Raw genomic sequence first — 17358 nt, forward strand, 5'->3', positions numbered from 1 at the left:
GAAAGAAATGCACTATATCAGTGATGGAGAACCTTTTCGGCACCAAGTGCCAAAAAAGGAGCATTTCACACACACCACCTCTTCTGATTTCCAGCACTGACGCATGCACAAAGCACAAGGCTAGCTGATTGTCGCATGTGCATGTGCACCAGAAACCCAGAAGAGGAACAGGTGACACTGCGCATGCCAGGTGACGTGGCTCCGCGTGCCATTTTAGGCACGAGTGCCATCAGTTCACCATCAGGGCACTATATAAAAAGAGTGATAGTGATGCATATCATGTTACTGGTGAAGTGAGAAGTGAGAAGTGAGAAGTGAAGTGTTACTGTGAGAGGGATCTTGGAGTCCTAGTGGACAACCATTTAGATATGAGCCAGCAGTGTGCAGCAGCTGCTAAAAAAGCCAACACAGTTCTGGGCTGCATAAACAGATGGATAGAATCAAGATCACGTGAAGTGTTAGTGCCACTTTATAATGCCTTGGTAAGGCCACACTTGGAATACTGCATTCAGTTTTGGTCGCCACGATGTAAAAAGGATGTTGAGACTCTAGAAAGAGTGCAGAGAAGAGCAACAAAGAAGATTAGGGGACTGGAGGCTAAAACACATGAAGAACGGTTGCAGGAACTCAGTATGTCTGGTTTAATGAAAAGAAGGACTAGGGGAGACATGATAGCAGTCTTCCAATATCTCAGGGGTTGCCACAAAGAAGAGGGAGTCAAACTATTCTCCAAAGCATCTGAAGGCAGGACAAGAAGCAATGGATGGAAACTAATCAAGGAGAGAAGCAACTTAGAACTAAGGAGAAATTTCCTGACAGTTAGAACAATTAATCAGTGGAACAACTTGCCTGCAGAAGTTGTGAATGCCCCAACACTGGAAATTTTTAAGAAAATGTTGGATAACCATTTGTCTGAAATGGTATAGGGTTTCCTGCCTGGGCAGGGGGTTGGACTAGAAGGCCTCCAAGGTCCCTTCCAACTCTGTTATTATTATTAAGTAGCTTGACAGGTGGGATCCAATCAGACAAATTATCTTTTCACACACACACACACACACACACACACACACACACACCAGATCCCAACCCTAGCTTTTCACCAAGAGTCACCTGAAGGCCAAGTGCTTCAGAAGAAAAATCCAAATCAACAACTGAATGTGGGCCATGATTTTTATTGCTATTTTGCATCTTTTGGCTGGATTGTCTGGGTTGCAATGAATTGAAGGCATTTTTGTAAGCTGTCTTCATAACCTGTACTTTGAAAAGGCTGTAAGGATTAATGTGCTAGGAATGTGTTGTAGATACCCAAATTCCGATATAGACTCAGCAATGATTAAGGAAAGATTAGAGTTTCATTGTTTCTGGTTATTTTTTGAGTAAAAAGATGTAGAGTCGCACTGTGACTTGCTACGCACCTCTGCTCACAACCAGACAACCAAAACAGGGAGGGGAGACAGAAAGTATTGGAAAGCTTGGGAGGGAATTGAGGAAAGCAAGTGAGTCAAAGCAGCCTGGGAAAGTCCCAACACCCAAGGTCAAATACTGGGAAAACTCGAAGGTGCTCTGATTGTTCCCAAAACAAAATGAATGCAATCGATTGGTGGACAATGAACTGTGCGGAGATCCGGGGAGAAAAGGGGATTTTATCTATGCTAGTTTTCGCATGAAAACTTGAGAACTGGCTTTGCTACTTCTGTGCCTCCGTGGAATTATAAATAAAGTTATACTCTTGATAAAATAATGTCCCAGGAGTTTCTTTTGCTGCATGTACCAATGGGACAGTTGACACTATCACTGTACATTTAGCTGAAAACCTATCCTAGAGAAATCTTTTAGGTCTGCAGCCGAAAAATAAATGACCACTGATGCTTTTTAAATATCTGCCTTAAAAACCTTCTGCAAAGGATTCCAAAAATTTTTTTATTTTGTTTTTAGTGGCACAGGCACACAAAGAGAATGGCACAGGCTACTTTGTAAAATTTTATCTGAGACCTCACATTGATCTATCAACATCTTATGCATGTATCGAAACAAATTTTATTGTCCTCCCCCCAAAAATTCTGTCTTAAACAAAACTATTCAGAGAGGACTTTGGCAGGGGGAAAGTATATTAAGAGAGTTTGAAGATACGTTTGAAAGGGAGATAGGGGCCTGGGCAGAAATTTTGGAAACTAGGCAGTGGAAGAGGGTAGAGGTAGGAGAAATACCTAGATTGAATAGCCAAGAAACAGTTACAGATCGAGATAAAGATCCCAGAGAGGAATGTGGGAGGCAAATTATAAAAAGTATAAAGTATAAAAAGTATAAACTAAAGTATTAAAGAGGGTAAGAGACAATGGATAGATGATTTCTCTTCTTTTTTGTTGTTCTGATTTGCTTCTCTCTCTCTCTCTCTCTCTCTCTCTCTTCTTTTCTTTTTTTAGGTAAGTGAGATGACTAGAACTTAGGTAGGATAGAAAGAAAATGTTTTTCAGTAAAGATGACATGATTAAAAGTTAGAATAAGTGATAGAAATAAGAGAAGGGCGAATGCTTGTATAGACACTTTTATATAATAAAATAAAAGTAACAATAAGAGAAAACATGGAATAATTGAATAAGGATAGATTGCAACTTTATATAAATATGTATCGTTATTAGAAATATATAGGTTGATTGGATGTAATAACTATGAATAATTTTACTAGTTTTATTTGTATTAGAACGTATGACACTCAGGTGCCACACTGTTCAAGCATTGATTTGATATGTTTGTGAAAATATAAAAAACAAAAAAAACAAAATTTAAAACAATGAGAGAGAGAGAGAAAAAGAGAGAGAGAGAGGGAGAGAGAGAGGACTTTTGGCTTTCCAGATGTTGTTGAACTGCAACTCTAACAGCCCCAAGAGCGATAGGAATTGTAGTTCTGTAACATCTGGAAAGTCCCTGATTTCACTTCTCTGTTGGAAAGACATCTTCAAAAGAATAACCCAAAGAGTGTAAAGTAGGCAGCTTTACAATCATCCCAGAAAGGAATTATCTAACATTAACATTTTCACCATTGATGGAAACTCTGCATGGTTTGGGAAATTTCTTCATCGCTGCAACCACAAATTGCTGTAAATTTGTTTGGAATGGGGTTGTTCACCCTAGAAACTGGGGGAAAGCAGGCATGGCGAAATTTCTGTCTGCTCCTAGGATGCATTTATAAAATTCCGCATCTGTAGAATTACTAGAAATACCAGCCAGCCTGGCTAGCATTGACGGATTTGGGAAACTAAATCGTCTTTTATCGAAACCAAATAATTTTATTACAGCCGTAAAGCCAAAAAAGAACAATATAAAACCTAAAAAAATAAGTGGATATAAATACTCTATGCATAGATATCAAATTACAAGTGGTATATAGAAATATAGATAGATAGATAGATAGAATTTTTTATTGGCCAAGTGTGATTGAACACACAAGGAATTTGTCTTGGTGCATATGCTCTCAGTGTACATAAAAGAAAAGATACGTTCATCAAGGTACAACATTTACAACACAATTGATGGTCAATATATCAATATAAATCATAAGGATGAGAAGATTAATAGTAGTGCAGATTTAGTAAATAGTTTGACAGTGTTCAAGGAATTATTTGTTTAGCAGAGTGATGGCCTTCGGGAAAAAACTGTCCTTGTGTCTAGTTGTTCTGGTGTGCAGTGCTCTATAGCGTCGTTTTGAGGGTAGGAGTTGAAACAGTTTATGTCCAGGATGTGAGGGGTCTGTGAATATTTTCACGGCCCTCTTCTTGATTCGTGCAGTATACAGGTCCTCAATTATATAAGATATATAACAAGGAATAAGAATGAAATATGGAATATAAAAAGACAGGGATAACAGTACAATAATAATAGAATAAAATTGCATCAAATACAAGTTAGTAAATAAATCAGAAACTTCAACAACAGGGAGTTTAGTGACCATTCAAAGTTACAATGGCGCTTTAAAAAATGACTTATGATCATTTTTCATACCTTGCAGCATGCCTGGGGTCAAATGATCAAAATTCAGACACTTGACAACTGATTCATATTTATGATGATTACACTGTCCCGGGAGTCATGTCAGGGGTGAAATGCTCCCGGATCGGACCGGATCGCACGATCCGGTAGCGATCGTGACCGGTGGTTCGGTGATCCGGTAGCAATGTTGGAGCAAAGCTCCGCCCACACGCCCGGGTTTCAACCAGGAAGTAATGTGTTTTTTACCTTCTACACATGCGCAGAAGGTCCGCGCACTCATGGGACACACGTGCACGCACACTTCCGAACCGGTAAGGAACGTAAGTAGATTTCACCCCTGGGTCATGTGATCCCCTTTTATGAATTTCTGACAAGCAAAGTCAACGGGAAAAGCCAGATTCGCTTAATAACTGTGTTACTAAGTTAATAGATACAGGGGTTCACTTAACAACTGTGGGAAGGAAAGTCATGAAATGGGTGCAAAATTGACTTAACCACTCTCTCGCTTAGCAACAGAAATGTTGGGCTCAGTTGTGGTCGTAAAGTCCTGGACTACTGAACAAAGTAAGACAAATAGCATATTCAGGGGTGCAAAACAGATTCCATCCCAACTGTTTTAATATGTCACAAGGCTCCTTTTTAAGGTACTGGGGGGATAGGGTTGTCTTTAAGAAATACCACGCATCTTGAACCTAGTCAGTTTGTTTTCTTTTTAATTGTCCTTGCCAAATCTCTGAGAAGTAGTTGGACAATAAAGAACCCCTAAATGCGGATGGATCCTTCTCGTCAATGTTGCCAATGAGAGAAAAACGCAAAATAGAGTTTTTATTTTTTTTGCAGACAGGAATAGCTGTCTGGTGGGCTGACTTAGGACATGGATTTGGAACAGGTTATCTTTTCCTTTCAATTCTCTTTCCCCAAATCTCGGAGAAGTCAAATTGAACCACTAAAGGACCCCTGCCTAAAAACGCACCCCTTCCCGCTAATGCTCCGAGTTAACAAAATGAACGCAAAATAGATTTCTTGCAAGCGGGAATAGCCACTCCGAGGGGCTGACTCAGAAGGTAGGATTGGAAAGAGGCATCTGTAATTTATTAGCTGCACAGAAAATGCGTCTTTCCTGCACCAATTATTTTGCTTTCATCACTAATGAGAAAGAGGCCCAAGGAGCTGATGCTCATGGCAAATTTAAACAGCCTCCCACGCATACTATACATGCACATTTCTCATGCACTGTTGCCCATTACATTAAACAACAAATAATACATACAAGGACAATTCATTAGGACAGCAGCACAAATGTTCGAAAATAGAGCTGGAACTAATTTGAAGGACGAAGGTGGGGGCAAAATCCCAATGTGGATTTTTTTTCTCTACTCAGTTTCATCTACCAGAATTCAAACCTCTAGGTTTGTTCTCTCACTTTCCCTCTAATGTTCCCATTCTTTGCTGCTTTTATGGATCCGAAAAGCGCAGAAATCCATTTATTTAGAAGTCACATTTATAAGTCGTCAGAGTCCCAATTACTTCTTAAGTGGAAAGCCCGTTCAGAGGATTATTGCTGTAAAATCCAGAGTTTAACAGTAGCTTGTAACTGGTCTTTTTATACATACATACATACATACATACATACATACATACATACATACATACATACATATCTATATTTATATATCTCTATCTATCTCTATCTATCTCTATCTATATCTTTACTAAAAGTTTGACAAAGAACACAAAAATGAATACAAATTTTAAAGAGAGAAAAGAAACAAGAAAACAAGCATTTGGTCTTATATATACCGGCATATATATATGTACCATGAATTTCAGTTGGGTTTTTCCCATCGGTTCCTTTCTGTGACATCTGGAGACCCAATTTTAAAAATCTGAATTCATTTTTGGGAATGGGGAGGTTGAAAAATAGGGATGTCTTTAAAGCATTTAACAAAGCACAGTGAAAAAAAATGTCAAGTGTTAGGGTTGCAACTGGGCTTCAGATTGGTTTCATTTCTTTAATCAGCGTCATTCACCAGCATTTATGAACATCACTGGTGCAATAATTAATTTCTTTTGAATATCAAAACCTGAAAAGGGACTCTTATTCCTATCATAATTACTGTAAATTTAGCACAGGATGTAATTAAATTGTTTATGGAAAATCCCATTTTCTCTTTAAAAAATCTAATAGAATTGTTAGTTATTACGTCAGCTAAATGTAGAATTGAATACATTTTCTATTCCACAGCAAGACAGAAATCAGTTGTATTCCATCATCTGCTGCCTTAAAGGATATGAACACAGTACATAAATAAAATATTGTTTTCAGCACCAAATTTATTTTTCCTTTGATTTTTTGTGGGAGTTGAAATGAAGTTTTCAAACCAGCTTTAAAAAACGAGAGGAAATGTGTTTGCTATATTTAAGGAATTTGTTTCATTATATTGAAAAAGATCTGCTGAGAAATAGATTCTTAAAATGTATTAGAGACCTAATACACCTGTTTGGCGTCTTACATTCATTCATTCTTTTGAAATGTCCGAAAACAACTTTTTTATTATTAGAAAGCTCAAACCGCCCAAAGAGCTGCTGATTCAGTTCTAGAGAGGAATTATTGAGTCTGTCATCTGCACCTCCATAACTGTCTGGTTTGGCTCTGCAACCCAACAAGACAGACACAGACTTCAATGGATAATTAGAACGGCTGAAAAAATAATTGCTACCAACCTGCCTTCCATGAAGGACCTGTATACTGCACAAGTCAAAAAGAGGAGTGTGAAAATATTTACAGACCCTTCACATCCTGGACATAAATTCAGTTTCTACCCTCAAAACGATGCTATAGAGCACTGCACACCAGAACAACTAGACACAAGGACATTTTTTTCCCAAAATACCATCACTCTGCTTAACAACTAATTCCCACAACACTGTCAAATAATTTACTAAGACTGTATTATTATTATTATTCTCTCCCTTATTAGTATCTATTTCTTCCCACTTATTACTATAACCATGTGTTTGTGTCTTTCAATTTATATTGTTTTTACTTGTTTCCTAGTACGATTTGATAGCTTATTAGTAACCTTGACTATCCCTTAAGAGTTGTATCTTTTTATTCTTGATGAATGTATTTTATTCTCCTTATGTTCACCAAAGACAAATTCCTTGTGTGTCCAATCACACTTGGCCAATAAGGAATTCTATTCTATTCTATTCTATTCTATTCTATTCTATTCTATTCTATTCTATTCTATTCTATTCTATTCTATTCTATTTTAATTCACCCCTGGTTTTTGATGTTCTATATAGCTGATATTTAGGGATAATTTTTTGACAGAGGAGGGAGAGATTGGAGGGTGTCAAATGTTTGTTCAGTTTTTTTTTAATTCATTCTATGTATTCAATTTCTGAGGCTGCCCAACTCAACCAAGTGACATTGGGTTGGCCTATCATTTATTTCATCATCATCATCATCATTATTATTATTATTATTTTTATTATTATTATTATTATTTCCTCAGAGTCATTTAACTATTCTATTTAGCCTGAATATGGGAAGAAGGAACACATCGTTTTGTGCGATTTTACCCAATTTTAGTTTTGAATCATTATGCTAACTAACTAAACAAACTAAACTAACTAACTAAAAATTCTGTATTAAAGTTCTCCAAACCAAAATATAAAATGCATGAAACAAAGTCAGGGATGGAAGAAACTGCAAACCAAAACAAGCTCATTGGTGAAAAATAATGTTTTTTTAAAAAATCACTTGTAAAACACATACATTTTTTTAAAAAGTGCCTTTAAAAAAACATATGGAAGGAGAAATAGACATAAACGTGTATAACTTGCCAAATATTGATATCGTGAGGTATTTTTGCTTTTAATGAAAGCTGCATTTATTATTCTTGAAATAGAAACATTAGTAATGTACCCAACATCCCGTTCCTAGTCTTTAGGCTGGTTTCTTTCAATGTAATTAAATTGATTTTGATTTTCTTTAGAGGTACAGGATTATGGCTAATTTTTCTCCCTTTCCTTCTTTTAACCTCATATTTTTATTAATAATTTTTTACTTTTTAATGCTTATTAAAATTAAACATGTTTATTTTTTAATAGTTTTATTAAAAGCAGATTTTACAGAGATTTAAAAAAACCACAGAAGCATAGAAGAAATAGAAAAAAAATAGAAAAAAGAAAAAATGAAAAATTACCAAAAAAAAGCAAAAGAAGAAGAAGAAGAAGAAGAAGAAGAAGAAGAGGCTTAAAGAGGTGACTTCTGATATTTGCAGCAGTTACAAACATGGTAATTGCCATCTCGTTTTGCATATCATAGCTCCTTTCTTCCCATCAATAAACCTTTTGAATAAATGAATCCCCAAATCAGCAGTTCATTTTATCCATTTTAGCAAAAGTCTATAAAGGGCTTCAGTTTTTTTTAAATAAAAATAACTGTCATTTCCTCTTTAAAGCAGTTTGGTCTGGTGGTTAAGGCACTAGGCTAGAAAAAGGGACACTGTTAGTTTAAATGCCGGTTGGGTGCCAGTGAATTCTAGTTCCATCTTGAAAGCTAGCTGGGTGACTTTGGGCCAGTCATTCTCTCTCAGCCCAAGCCACCTCACAGGGTTGTTGTGGTGGGGAAAATAGGAGAAAATATAATATAATATAATATAATATTTAATATAATATAACAACAGAGTTGGAAGGGACCTTGGAGGCCTTCTAGTCCAACCCCCTGCCCAGGCAGGAAACCCTACACCATCTCAGTCAGATGGTTATCCAACATTTTCTTAAAAATTTCCAGTGTTGGAGCATTCACAACTTCTGCAGGCAAGTCGTTCCACTTATTAATTGTTCTAACTGTCAGGAAATTTCTCCTTAGTTCTAAGTTGCTTCTTTCTTTGATCAGTTTCCACCCATTGCTTCTTGTTCTACCCTCAGGTGCTTTGGAGAACAGCCCAACTCCCTCTTCTTTGTGGCAACCCCTGAGATATTGGAACACTGCTATCATGTCTCCCCTAGTCCTTCTTTTTATTAAACTAGACATACCCAGTTCCTGCAACCGTTCTTCATATGTTTTAGCCTCCAGTCCCCTAATCATCTTTGTTGCTCTTCTCTGCACTCTTTCTAGAGTCTCAGCATCTTTTTTACATCGTGGCAACCAAAACTGGATGCAGGATTCCAAGTGTGGCCTTACCAAGGCATTATAAAGTGGCACTAACACTTCACGTGATCTTGATTCTATCCCTCTGTTTATGCAGCCCAGAACTGTGTTGGCTTTTTTAGCAGCTGCTGCACACTGCTGGCTCAGTGTGTCAGATAGATTCGCCACACACAACAACCTCACCGCAGTTAACCATATAGGACACTAATTGGCCATAGGTCAAGTAGAAATTATGCAGACGTTCTCACAGCTGACAACGGTGACGTGTATGTAGCCATTTTGACTTTCATTCTGACTTTCACTGCATTCTCTTCTGTCTGATGATCTACAGCAGTATTTTTCACAAGGCAGGTCAAGATGGACGCAGCAGAGCGACTGACACCCTGCCCCTTTGTGAAGGTTGGCAACAATACAAAAGAATATATAGAAAACATAGTCTTGGAAGGGATCTTAGCAGGGGTGGGCTGCTGGGGGTTCGCAGGGGTTCGGGAGAACCTCTAGTAAGATTCTCTGCAGTTTGGAGAACCCCCACATCCCACTCCTGGTTGGCCCCGCCCACCCCATCCCGCCCCTCCTCTTCCCACACAGCCTATTTTGGACGCAGATAAGTGCAGGGCACGTGCGAAGACTCAAAGAGGGCAAAAAACAGGCTTACCAAAAGTTTGGGGCCTCCAGAGGGCCTCCAGAGCCTGGGGAGCCTGTTTTCGCCCTCCTGGAGGCTCTAACAAAGACTCCAGAGTCCGGGGAGGGCAAACCTCAATACAATTGAGCGTGTCCAGAAATATTTCACAAGAAGAATTCTCCACTCCTCTGATCACAACAAAATACCTTATGCCACCAGACTTGAAATCCTGGGTTTAGAAAATTTAGAACTCCGTCGCCTTCAGCATGACCTGAGTATAACTCATAAAATCATCTGCTACATTGTCCTTCCTGTCGAAGACTACTTTAGCTTCAATCGCAACAATACATGAGCACACAATAGATTTAAGCTTAATGTGAACCGCTCCAACCTTAATTGCAGAAAATATGACTTCAGAAACAGAGTTGTTAATGCCTGGAATGTACTACCTCACTCTGTGGTCTCTTCCCCAAATCCCCAAAGCTTTAACCAAAGACTATCTACTATTGACCTCACCCCATTCCTAAGAGGTCTGTAAGGGGCGTGCATAAGAGCACCACCGTTCCTGTCCTAATGTTCCCTTTGACTGTATCCAATTCATATGGTTATTTCATGCTTATACTTATATATACTGTTGTGTTTGACAAATAAATAAATAAACAAACCCTGCTGCCCCCACCATGGTGATCCAACCTAGAATTAAGAAGTGAGGTTTTGATCTTAGGATGGCAACCAGGTTTTCCCTTCCTGTCTTATTCAGAAGGAGAACTTCATTAAGATGTTTTGCTTGGATTCTCAACTGCCACCTATAAACAACCAAGGGCGGCTCTAGAAAAATGGAGCTATGCAGAAAAAAAACACAATGGAAGGAAAGCATCCACTTCAGCCATTCTATAACAGAGAAAATGTATTTTAAAAAACCGCTACAAAAAGTCCTCAAGACATTATAAAACATCCTGGTAGATGTATTTCTCAAGAGAAAACCATTTTAATACAATATTTAAAAAGTCACGTTTTTTTATTAGTCTAACACTGTTTTAAACTTATTCACAAAGCTGTCCATGGAGCAGCAATTTTCCGGCTGAGGTCTTTATGAAATTTTATATGTTCTAATCAGATCAAATCACATCTCTATAATGGTCATTTATTATATTTTACCCATTTTTACAAATAGCCTAGCTACACGTATCAATTTTGATCTTGTTGTATTTAATAAACACGTTCTCTAAGAGCGATGTTCTAAATAGAAACGACAAGCCTCTAAAACTTCATAATATCTTCAGGTTTGATACGTTGACAAGAAAAAACAAGAAACACAAGTCCAGATTCAGAGGCTCTATCATTTTTATGAATTATAAACGTTTGCATGAAAAGTTCTGCAATTCTATAGCTAGAATAGTCTAACCCTGTGTATATTTATTTATTTTGATTATGAAACGGTTGAATTCCCTTCCTGCCTTATTACTAAAAGCTTTTATTATTACAAAATCCAACAACATAAACATTAAAACCCAATGGCAAAAACTAGCACGATCTTCAAGATAAAAATCAGTAATAACAATAATAACAACAAAATCAAATTCGTAGCAAAATAAATGCAATAAATAACAATCTTAAAAATTTTGAAGATTGCAAAGCGGACTGCCAGAAAATAATAAACATACTAATTGGTTTAAAAATATTCTTGTAAGATTCATATGATGTTCAGTTATGATGTTTTCTTAGCTCTTGTACAATTCATGTTTTTTTTAAAAAATTGCATTATGTTCTATATTTTTGTTTAATTCTTTTGCTCACAGTTGTTTTGAAGTGACCTTCTTGTTAGGGTTCATGGACAAAACTTTGGAGAAATTACACAGTGCGTTATTTTTATGCATGATAACAAAGGCAAGACTTCATCTTTGGAAAGATTTTTTACGATACCTACAATGGAAGAGTGTGATAAAAATGGCAAGCATGGAAAATTTATTGATTGGAAAAATGGAAGCTACAGTTTAATGCTCAAAAAGAGTTTTTAACTATATAGTCTGTAAAAGAAGTTAGAAGTTACTTTTTTTTCTTTTATATTTTTGTTTCTTTCTATCATTTTTATATTTTTGTACTTTTGTGTCTCACCTCTTTCTATCTCTCCCTTTTCTATCAATGTTTCTCTTTGACTATTTGCTTTTGTTAGCTTTTATCTTGATGTTTTATTTTAAAAAGTTAATCTAAGCAATTGTTCTGAAGAAAGGGCAAACAAATTACATCTATTTTCCTTTTGCTTCCCAGACATATTTTGTTGTAATGCGGTGCTACTTCTGATTTGCACAAACATGGAAAACTTGGCAGAGAAATTTTTTGATGTCTGTTGTCATTAGAAGTGCACCGAGTTGCTTTCACTTACTAAAGATTAACATTGCAAATTGCTAAAGAGTTACTTCATTTTCATAAGGTGTTTTTCCATTCTCCAAGGATAGCATTTTTCCCCAGTCATTCACCTCTTCCCATAATTCTTGTATTTGTTAATCTGCATTAGCTGAGGAACATTTTTAATACAAAACACCCTGCTTTCTCAAATCCTTCTTCTGCACGCACCTATCATTATTTACAAATTTTATTTATTTATTTTCAGAACTGTAGGTTTTATTTTTTCCCAGATAAGATTTTTGGGTCTATTTTGCTTTAACCCTAGTGGACTGTGCTGCTAATGTTTGAGAAATCTATAGCAGCTGAAGTCTCAAATGTTCTTGGAGCAGATTTCATCATAGAATTTCTTAATTTCCCTAGAGCCCATATCCCTCCCCCCACTCTCTCTCTTACACACACATACACACACACACACACACACACACACCATAAATCTGCATACCTTTATGAAAATGAAACTTGCTTTGTTTGGTTTCTGTGGTTTACCTAAATGACTTTCCTTCCGAAGCAGGTAGAGGTAGATGCGAGTTAACCATGTCCATTGATGTCTACAGAATATGGTGCAGGACATGTCTCTCATAGCACCACCTGACTTATTATGAGTTGAAAGGGACCTGGGAAGTCTTCTAGTCCAGCCCCTTGCTAAGGCAGAAAACTCTAGACCATTTCGGACAAATGATTGATCAATCTCTTCTTAAAAACTCCACAACTGCTGGAGGCAAATCATTCCACTAATTAATTGTTCTAACTGTCTGGAAATTTCTCCTGGATCTTTCTTTGATTAGTTTCCATCCATTGCTTCTTGTCCTACCATCAGGTGCTTTGGAGAATAGCTTGACTCCCGCTTTTTTGTGGCATCCCCTTAGATATTGGAACATTGCTATCACGTCACCCCTAGTCCTTCTTTTATTAAACTAGACATACCCAATTCCTCCAACCATTCTTTATATGTTTTAGGCCCCAATCCCCTAATCATCTTTGTTGCTCTTCTCTCTTCACTTCTGTAAGCATTCATAAATGTGGCTGAATGTAATCAATTCCAAACATGTAAAACAACCCATTTCTTCCATTGTTCTTTTTTTAAAAAAATTGTTTTATCTCATAATCCATTTGCCAATATCATCTTTGAGGGAACCTTTATGTTCTATCTTGACAAAGGAAGTAATTGGACATCCGCACTAAGTACCCAACAAATGTCAAGAGATGTAGGGAGCTATAAATAGGAAGAGGGACTTCAATGCTGACTTTCTCTACAAAATTTTTCAGTTTTTGCAAATAAAGTTACTTTAATTTCCCAGTTGCTTTGATATAACTATCCTTGCACTTCCAATTTTAGTACTTATTGCTACTCCAAGTAGTGGTAGAGAAAATATGAGATTGACTTGGGGGAGATGTTGACATGAAATAGAGGAACATAACTTGCCTATAGTCGCAATGCAAAAAAAATCCCCAATAATTGCTACTATATTTTCATGACAAAATATTCTAAAATGGTGCCTTCTCCAAAGCATTGGGGGTGAAGATGCAACATGAATATCTCAATTATGTTCTTATTGATGCTCAGGAAAGATAAGATCCCCATCTTTCAAGTGATAACATTTGCTAATGGACAAATAGTAAAACTGATAGCTGTTGGTTACAAATGGCATTGATTTCAGAGCAAATGGAAATTATAACAATGGACTTTCTATCTCGCATCATCACAAGTGCTCAAAGAAATGGATGTTCTGGTTACTACTTATTGCATAAACACGAAAGTGAGATACAAATGAACAGAGTTGGAAGGGACCTTGTAGGTCATTTGTCCAATCCCCCCACCCAAGCAGACCCTACACCATTTCTGACAAATGGCAGTCCAGCCTCTTCTTGAAAGCCTCCAGTGATGAAGCTCCCACAACTTCTGAAGGCAACTTCTGTTCCGTGGGTTAATGGTTCTCACTGTCAGAAAATTTCTTCTTATTTTTATTATTAGATGGAGTGAAAGATGACAGCCATTTATCTTAAATGGACAATATTTATCTGTAATGTTATAGGATCTCCTGCTTGAGCAGTGGGTTGGAATAGAAGATCTCCAAGGTCCCTTCCAATTCTATTATTCTATGTTTTGTGAGAGTGGAGATCCATCCTTGGTATTGCAATTGGAGCTCTGTCAAAAACATATTCTGAATTTCTTTTTTAATTCTTCATCAATTTAGTGAAAAAGAAATGGCTTCTGCAAACATTCAAATTTCAGAGGAGAATAAAAATTCAGTGAAATGTTCGGATGAGAGAGCAAGATTCTGTTTTAAGTAAAGTAACAATGCTAATTATTATCAAATATCTAATTTAATAAAATATCTAGTTTAATTTAATGAAAAGAAGGACTGGGGTGACATTATAGCAGTATTCCAATATCTAAGCGGTTGCCACAAAGAAGAGGGAGTCAACCAAAGTACCTGAAGGCAGGACAAGAAGCAATGGATGGAAACTAATCAAGGAGAGAAGCAACCTAGAATTAAGGAGAAATTTCCTGACAGTGAGAACAATTTATCAGTGGACCGACTTGCCTCAAGAAGTTGTGAATGCTGCAACACTGGAAGTTTTTGAGAAGAGATTGGATAACCATTTGTCTGAAATGGTGTAGGGTTTCCTGCCTGAGCAGGGGGTTGGAGTAGAAGACCTCCAAGGTCCCTTCCAACTCTATTATTCCTTTATTCTGTTAAGTATATCTATATATATATCTATTCCGGGACAATATTATGTCACAATTAATGGGAGTGTGTGTGTATGTCAGGGATGAAATCTAACAGGTTCTGACAGGTTCTGGAGAACCAGTAGCGGAAATTTTGAGCAGTTCAGAGAACCGACAAATATCACCTCTGCCTGGACTCAGAGTGGGGTGGGAATGGAGATTTTGCAATATCCTTCCCCCAGGAGTGGGAAGAGAATGGGGATTTTGCAGTATCTTTCCCTTGGAGTGGGGTGGCAATGGAGAATTTGAAGTATCCTTCTCCTGCCATGCCCAACAAGCCACACCACGCCCAACAAGCCATGCCCACAGAAGCGGTAGTAAAAAAAAAATAGATTTCACCACTGATGTATGTATGTATATTTACATGTGTGTATGTATATATGTATGCATGTATATGTGCTGTATATATAGATATTTGCAGTTCTCAGCCTAGCCCTCACCCTTCTACTTATCTAATGATTCCCCCTCCAAGGCTTCACCAGTTCCAACCCTGCTTAGCTTCTGAGATCAGCCAAGGTTAATTACGTTACCTAAGTTAGATGCATCCAAGAGATGTGTGGATTTCCTGTCGTTCAGTGAATAAGCTTTTCTCCAAATTCTACAACCGTCTAAGATTTCCCTCCCTTGATTGAAACCTAAGACAGACATGATAAAGGAACAAATCGTTAGATTTTTGCAACTCAGGAAGCAGGGACCACTGAAGCAGCTACACAGCGAAGGAGCTACACACCCTACAGCTACACAGCGAAGGAACTACACATCCTACAGCTACACAGGGAAGGAGAGCTCCACAACAGACACGTCAACATTTTTGCTTTTTTACAGCCATAAAACAAAACAAAACAAAAGCACAACTTGCCCTAAAGCCCCAGACGATCCAATAGCCAAAAAAAAAAAAAAAAGTCTTTTTCTCAGGGAAAGTAATTTTTTCAAGAACCGGAGACAGATCTCAGCATAAGAACCCCTTTTAATATATGCAAATACATGGAAATAGGATTGCCACTTCTGTTTGTGGCGAGGCAGTTTATCCTCTGCCATTTGCAGCCTTTAAAAGCCCCTCTGGGTAGGATTTTCAGACTGTTATTTTTCTGGTTTTACAAAGTTGTTTTAAAATACATTCAGGCCGATCTCCCTAGAGCTATCGCTTCAGCAGTCTTAACTTTTTGCAACCACTGAATTAAAATGTAATTTTATTACTTTTGGTAGTAAATTGTCTCATTATCATCGGTAATCTTAGTAATTTAGTCAATTCAGTCTATGTCTTTTAGTTCTCTCTCTCTCTCTCTCAAACACACATACACACACACACACACACACACCTGTCTATATCTAATCTATCTAATCTATCTTTCTCTATATCTATCTATCTCTAAAGCAAAAGAGCACAATTTTGCAAAGACTATGTTGTAAAAAAGAGGCAGACCAAGAATAAATACATGTCAAAAAGTAAATTTTATTTAGTTTCGTTTATATTTCATTAAACAAGGGTACTCTTGTTTTTAATAAGTCTCCTTTTGTGACACAAAGACCAAAACATTTTCAGATCGATCGATCGATCAATCGATCGATCTAGAATTCTTTATTGGCCAAGTGTGATTGGACACACAAGGAATTTGTCTTTGGTGTATATGCTCTCAGTACATAAGGAGAATTAAGTACATTCATCAAGAATAAAAAGATACAACACTTAGTGATAGTCAAGGTTACTAGTAAGCTATCAAATTGTACTAGGAAACAAATAAAAACAATATAAATTGAAAGATACAAGCACATGGTTATAGTCATAAGTGGGAAGAGATAGGTACTAGTAAGGAAGAGAAGAATAATAGTAATACAGTCTTAGTAAATTATTTGACAGTGTTGTACAAATTATTTGTTAAGCAGAGTGATGGCATTTTGGGGGAAAAACTGTCCTTGTGTCTAGTTGTTGTGGTGTGAAGTGCCCTATAGTCTCATTTTGAGGGTAGAAGTTGAAACAATTTATGTCCAGGATATGAGGGGTCTGTAGATATTTTCTCAGCCCTCTTTTTGACTCAGGCAGTATACAGATCATCTCTCTCTCTCTCTCTCTCTCTCTCTCCATCCATAATGTTTGAAGTAGAAAAGTAGGGTTGTTTTTTTTAATGGTACGAAAATTTTCTAGAACTTGGAGTCAGATCTTAGCTCAGCCGTACTTTGAATGTATGCAGACACATGGTAATGGTATATGGTACATTCTTGCTCTGGCAGCCCAAGTTACTTTGCTGGGGAAAAAAAATTGCATTTTTTAAAAACATCTGTACCATTTCTTTGCTGTCAGAAGCAATAAAGTTTTTCAGGTGGTGAACATGTGCTAAGACTAGCGGGCATTTAGCCTCTCGTTAGAACAATAACGTCCAAGCACACGCACATACTAAGCTTCCCTGGATAGCTTGTCATTCCCAGACTCCTAAAATTTAAACGGTGCTG

At 37.2% G+C, this 17358-nt stretch overlaps 1 long non-coding RNA gene across 1 annotated transcript in view; it reads right to left on the reverse strand.

Moving 5' to 3' along the window:
- Positions 1-17358, reverse strand: part of LOC131205184 (uncharacterized) — a 55167-nt gene that overhangs the window by 20553 nt on the left and 17256 nt on the right. The window contains exon 2 of the long non-coding RNA XR_009156733.1: positions 15441-15545. This is a non-coding gene — a long non-coding RNA (uncharacterized LOC131205184). The remainder of the gene's footprint in view (positions 1-15440; positions 15546-17358) is intronic.

This window comes from Ahaetulla prasina, chromosome 11, assembly GCF_028640845.1.
Source record: "Ahaetulla prasina isolate Xishuangbanna chromosome 11, ASM2864084v1, whole genome shotgun sequence".
In the NCBI taxonomy this organism is placed as follows: domain Eukaryota; kingdom Metazoa; phylum Chordata; class Lepidosauria; order Squamata; family Colubridae; genus Ahaetulla; species Ahaetulla prasina.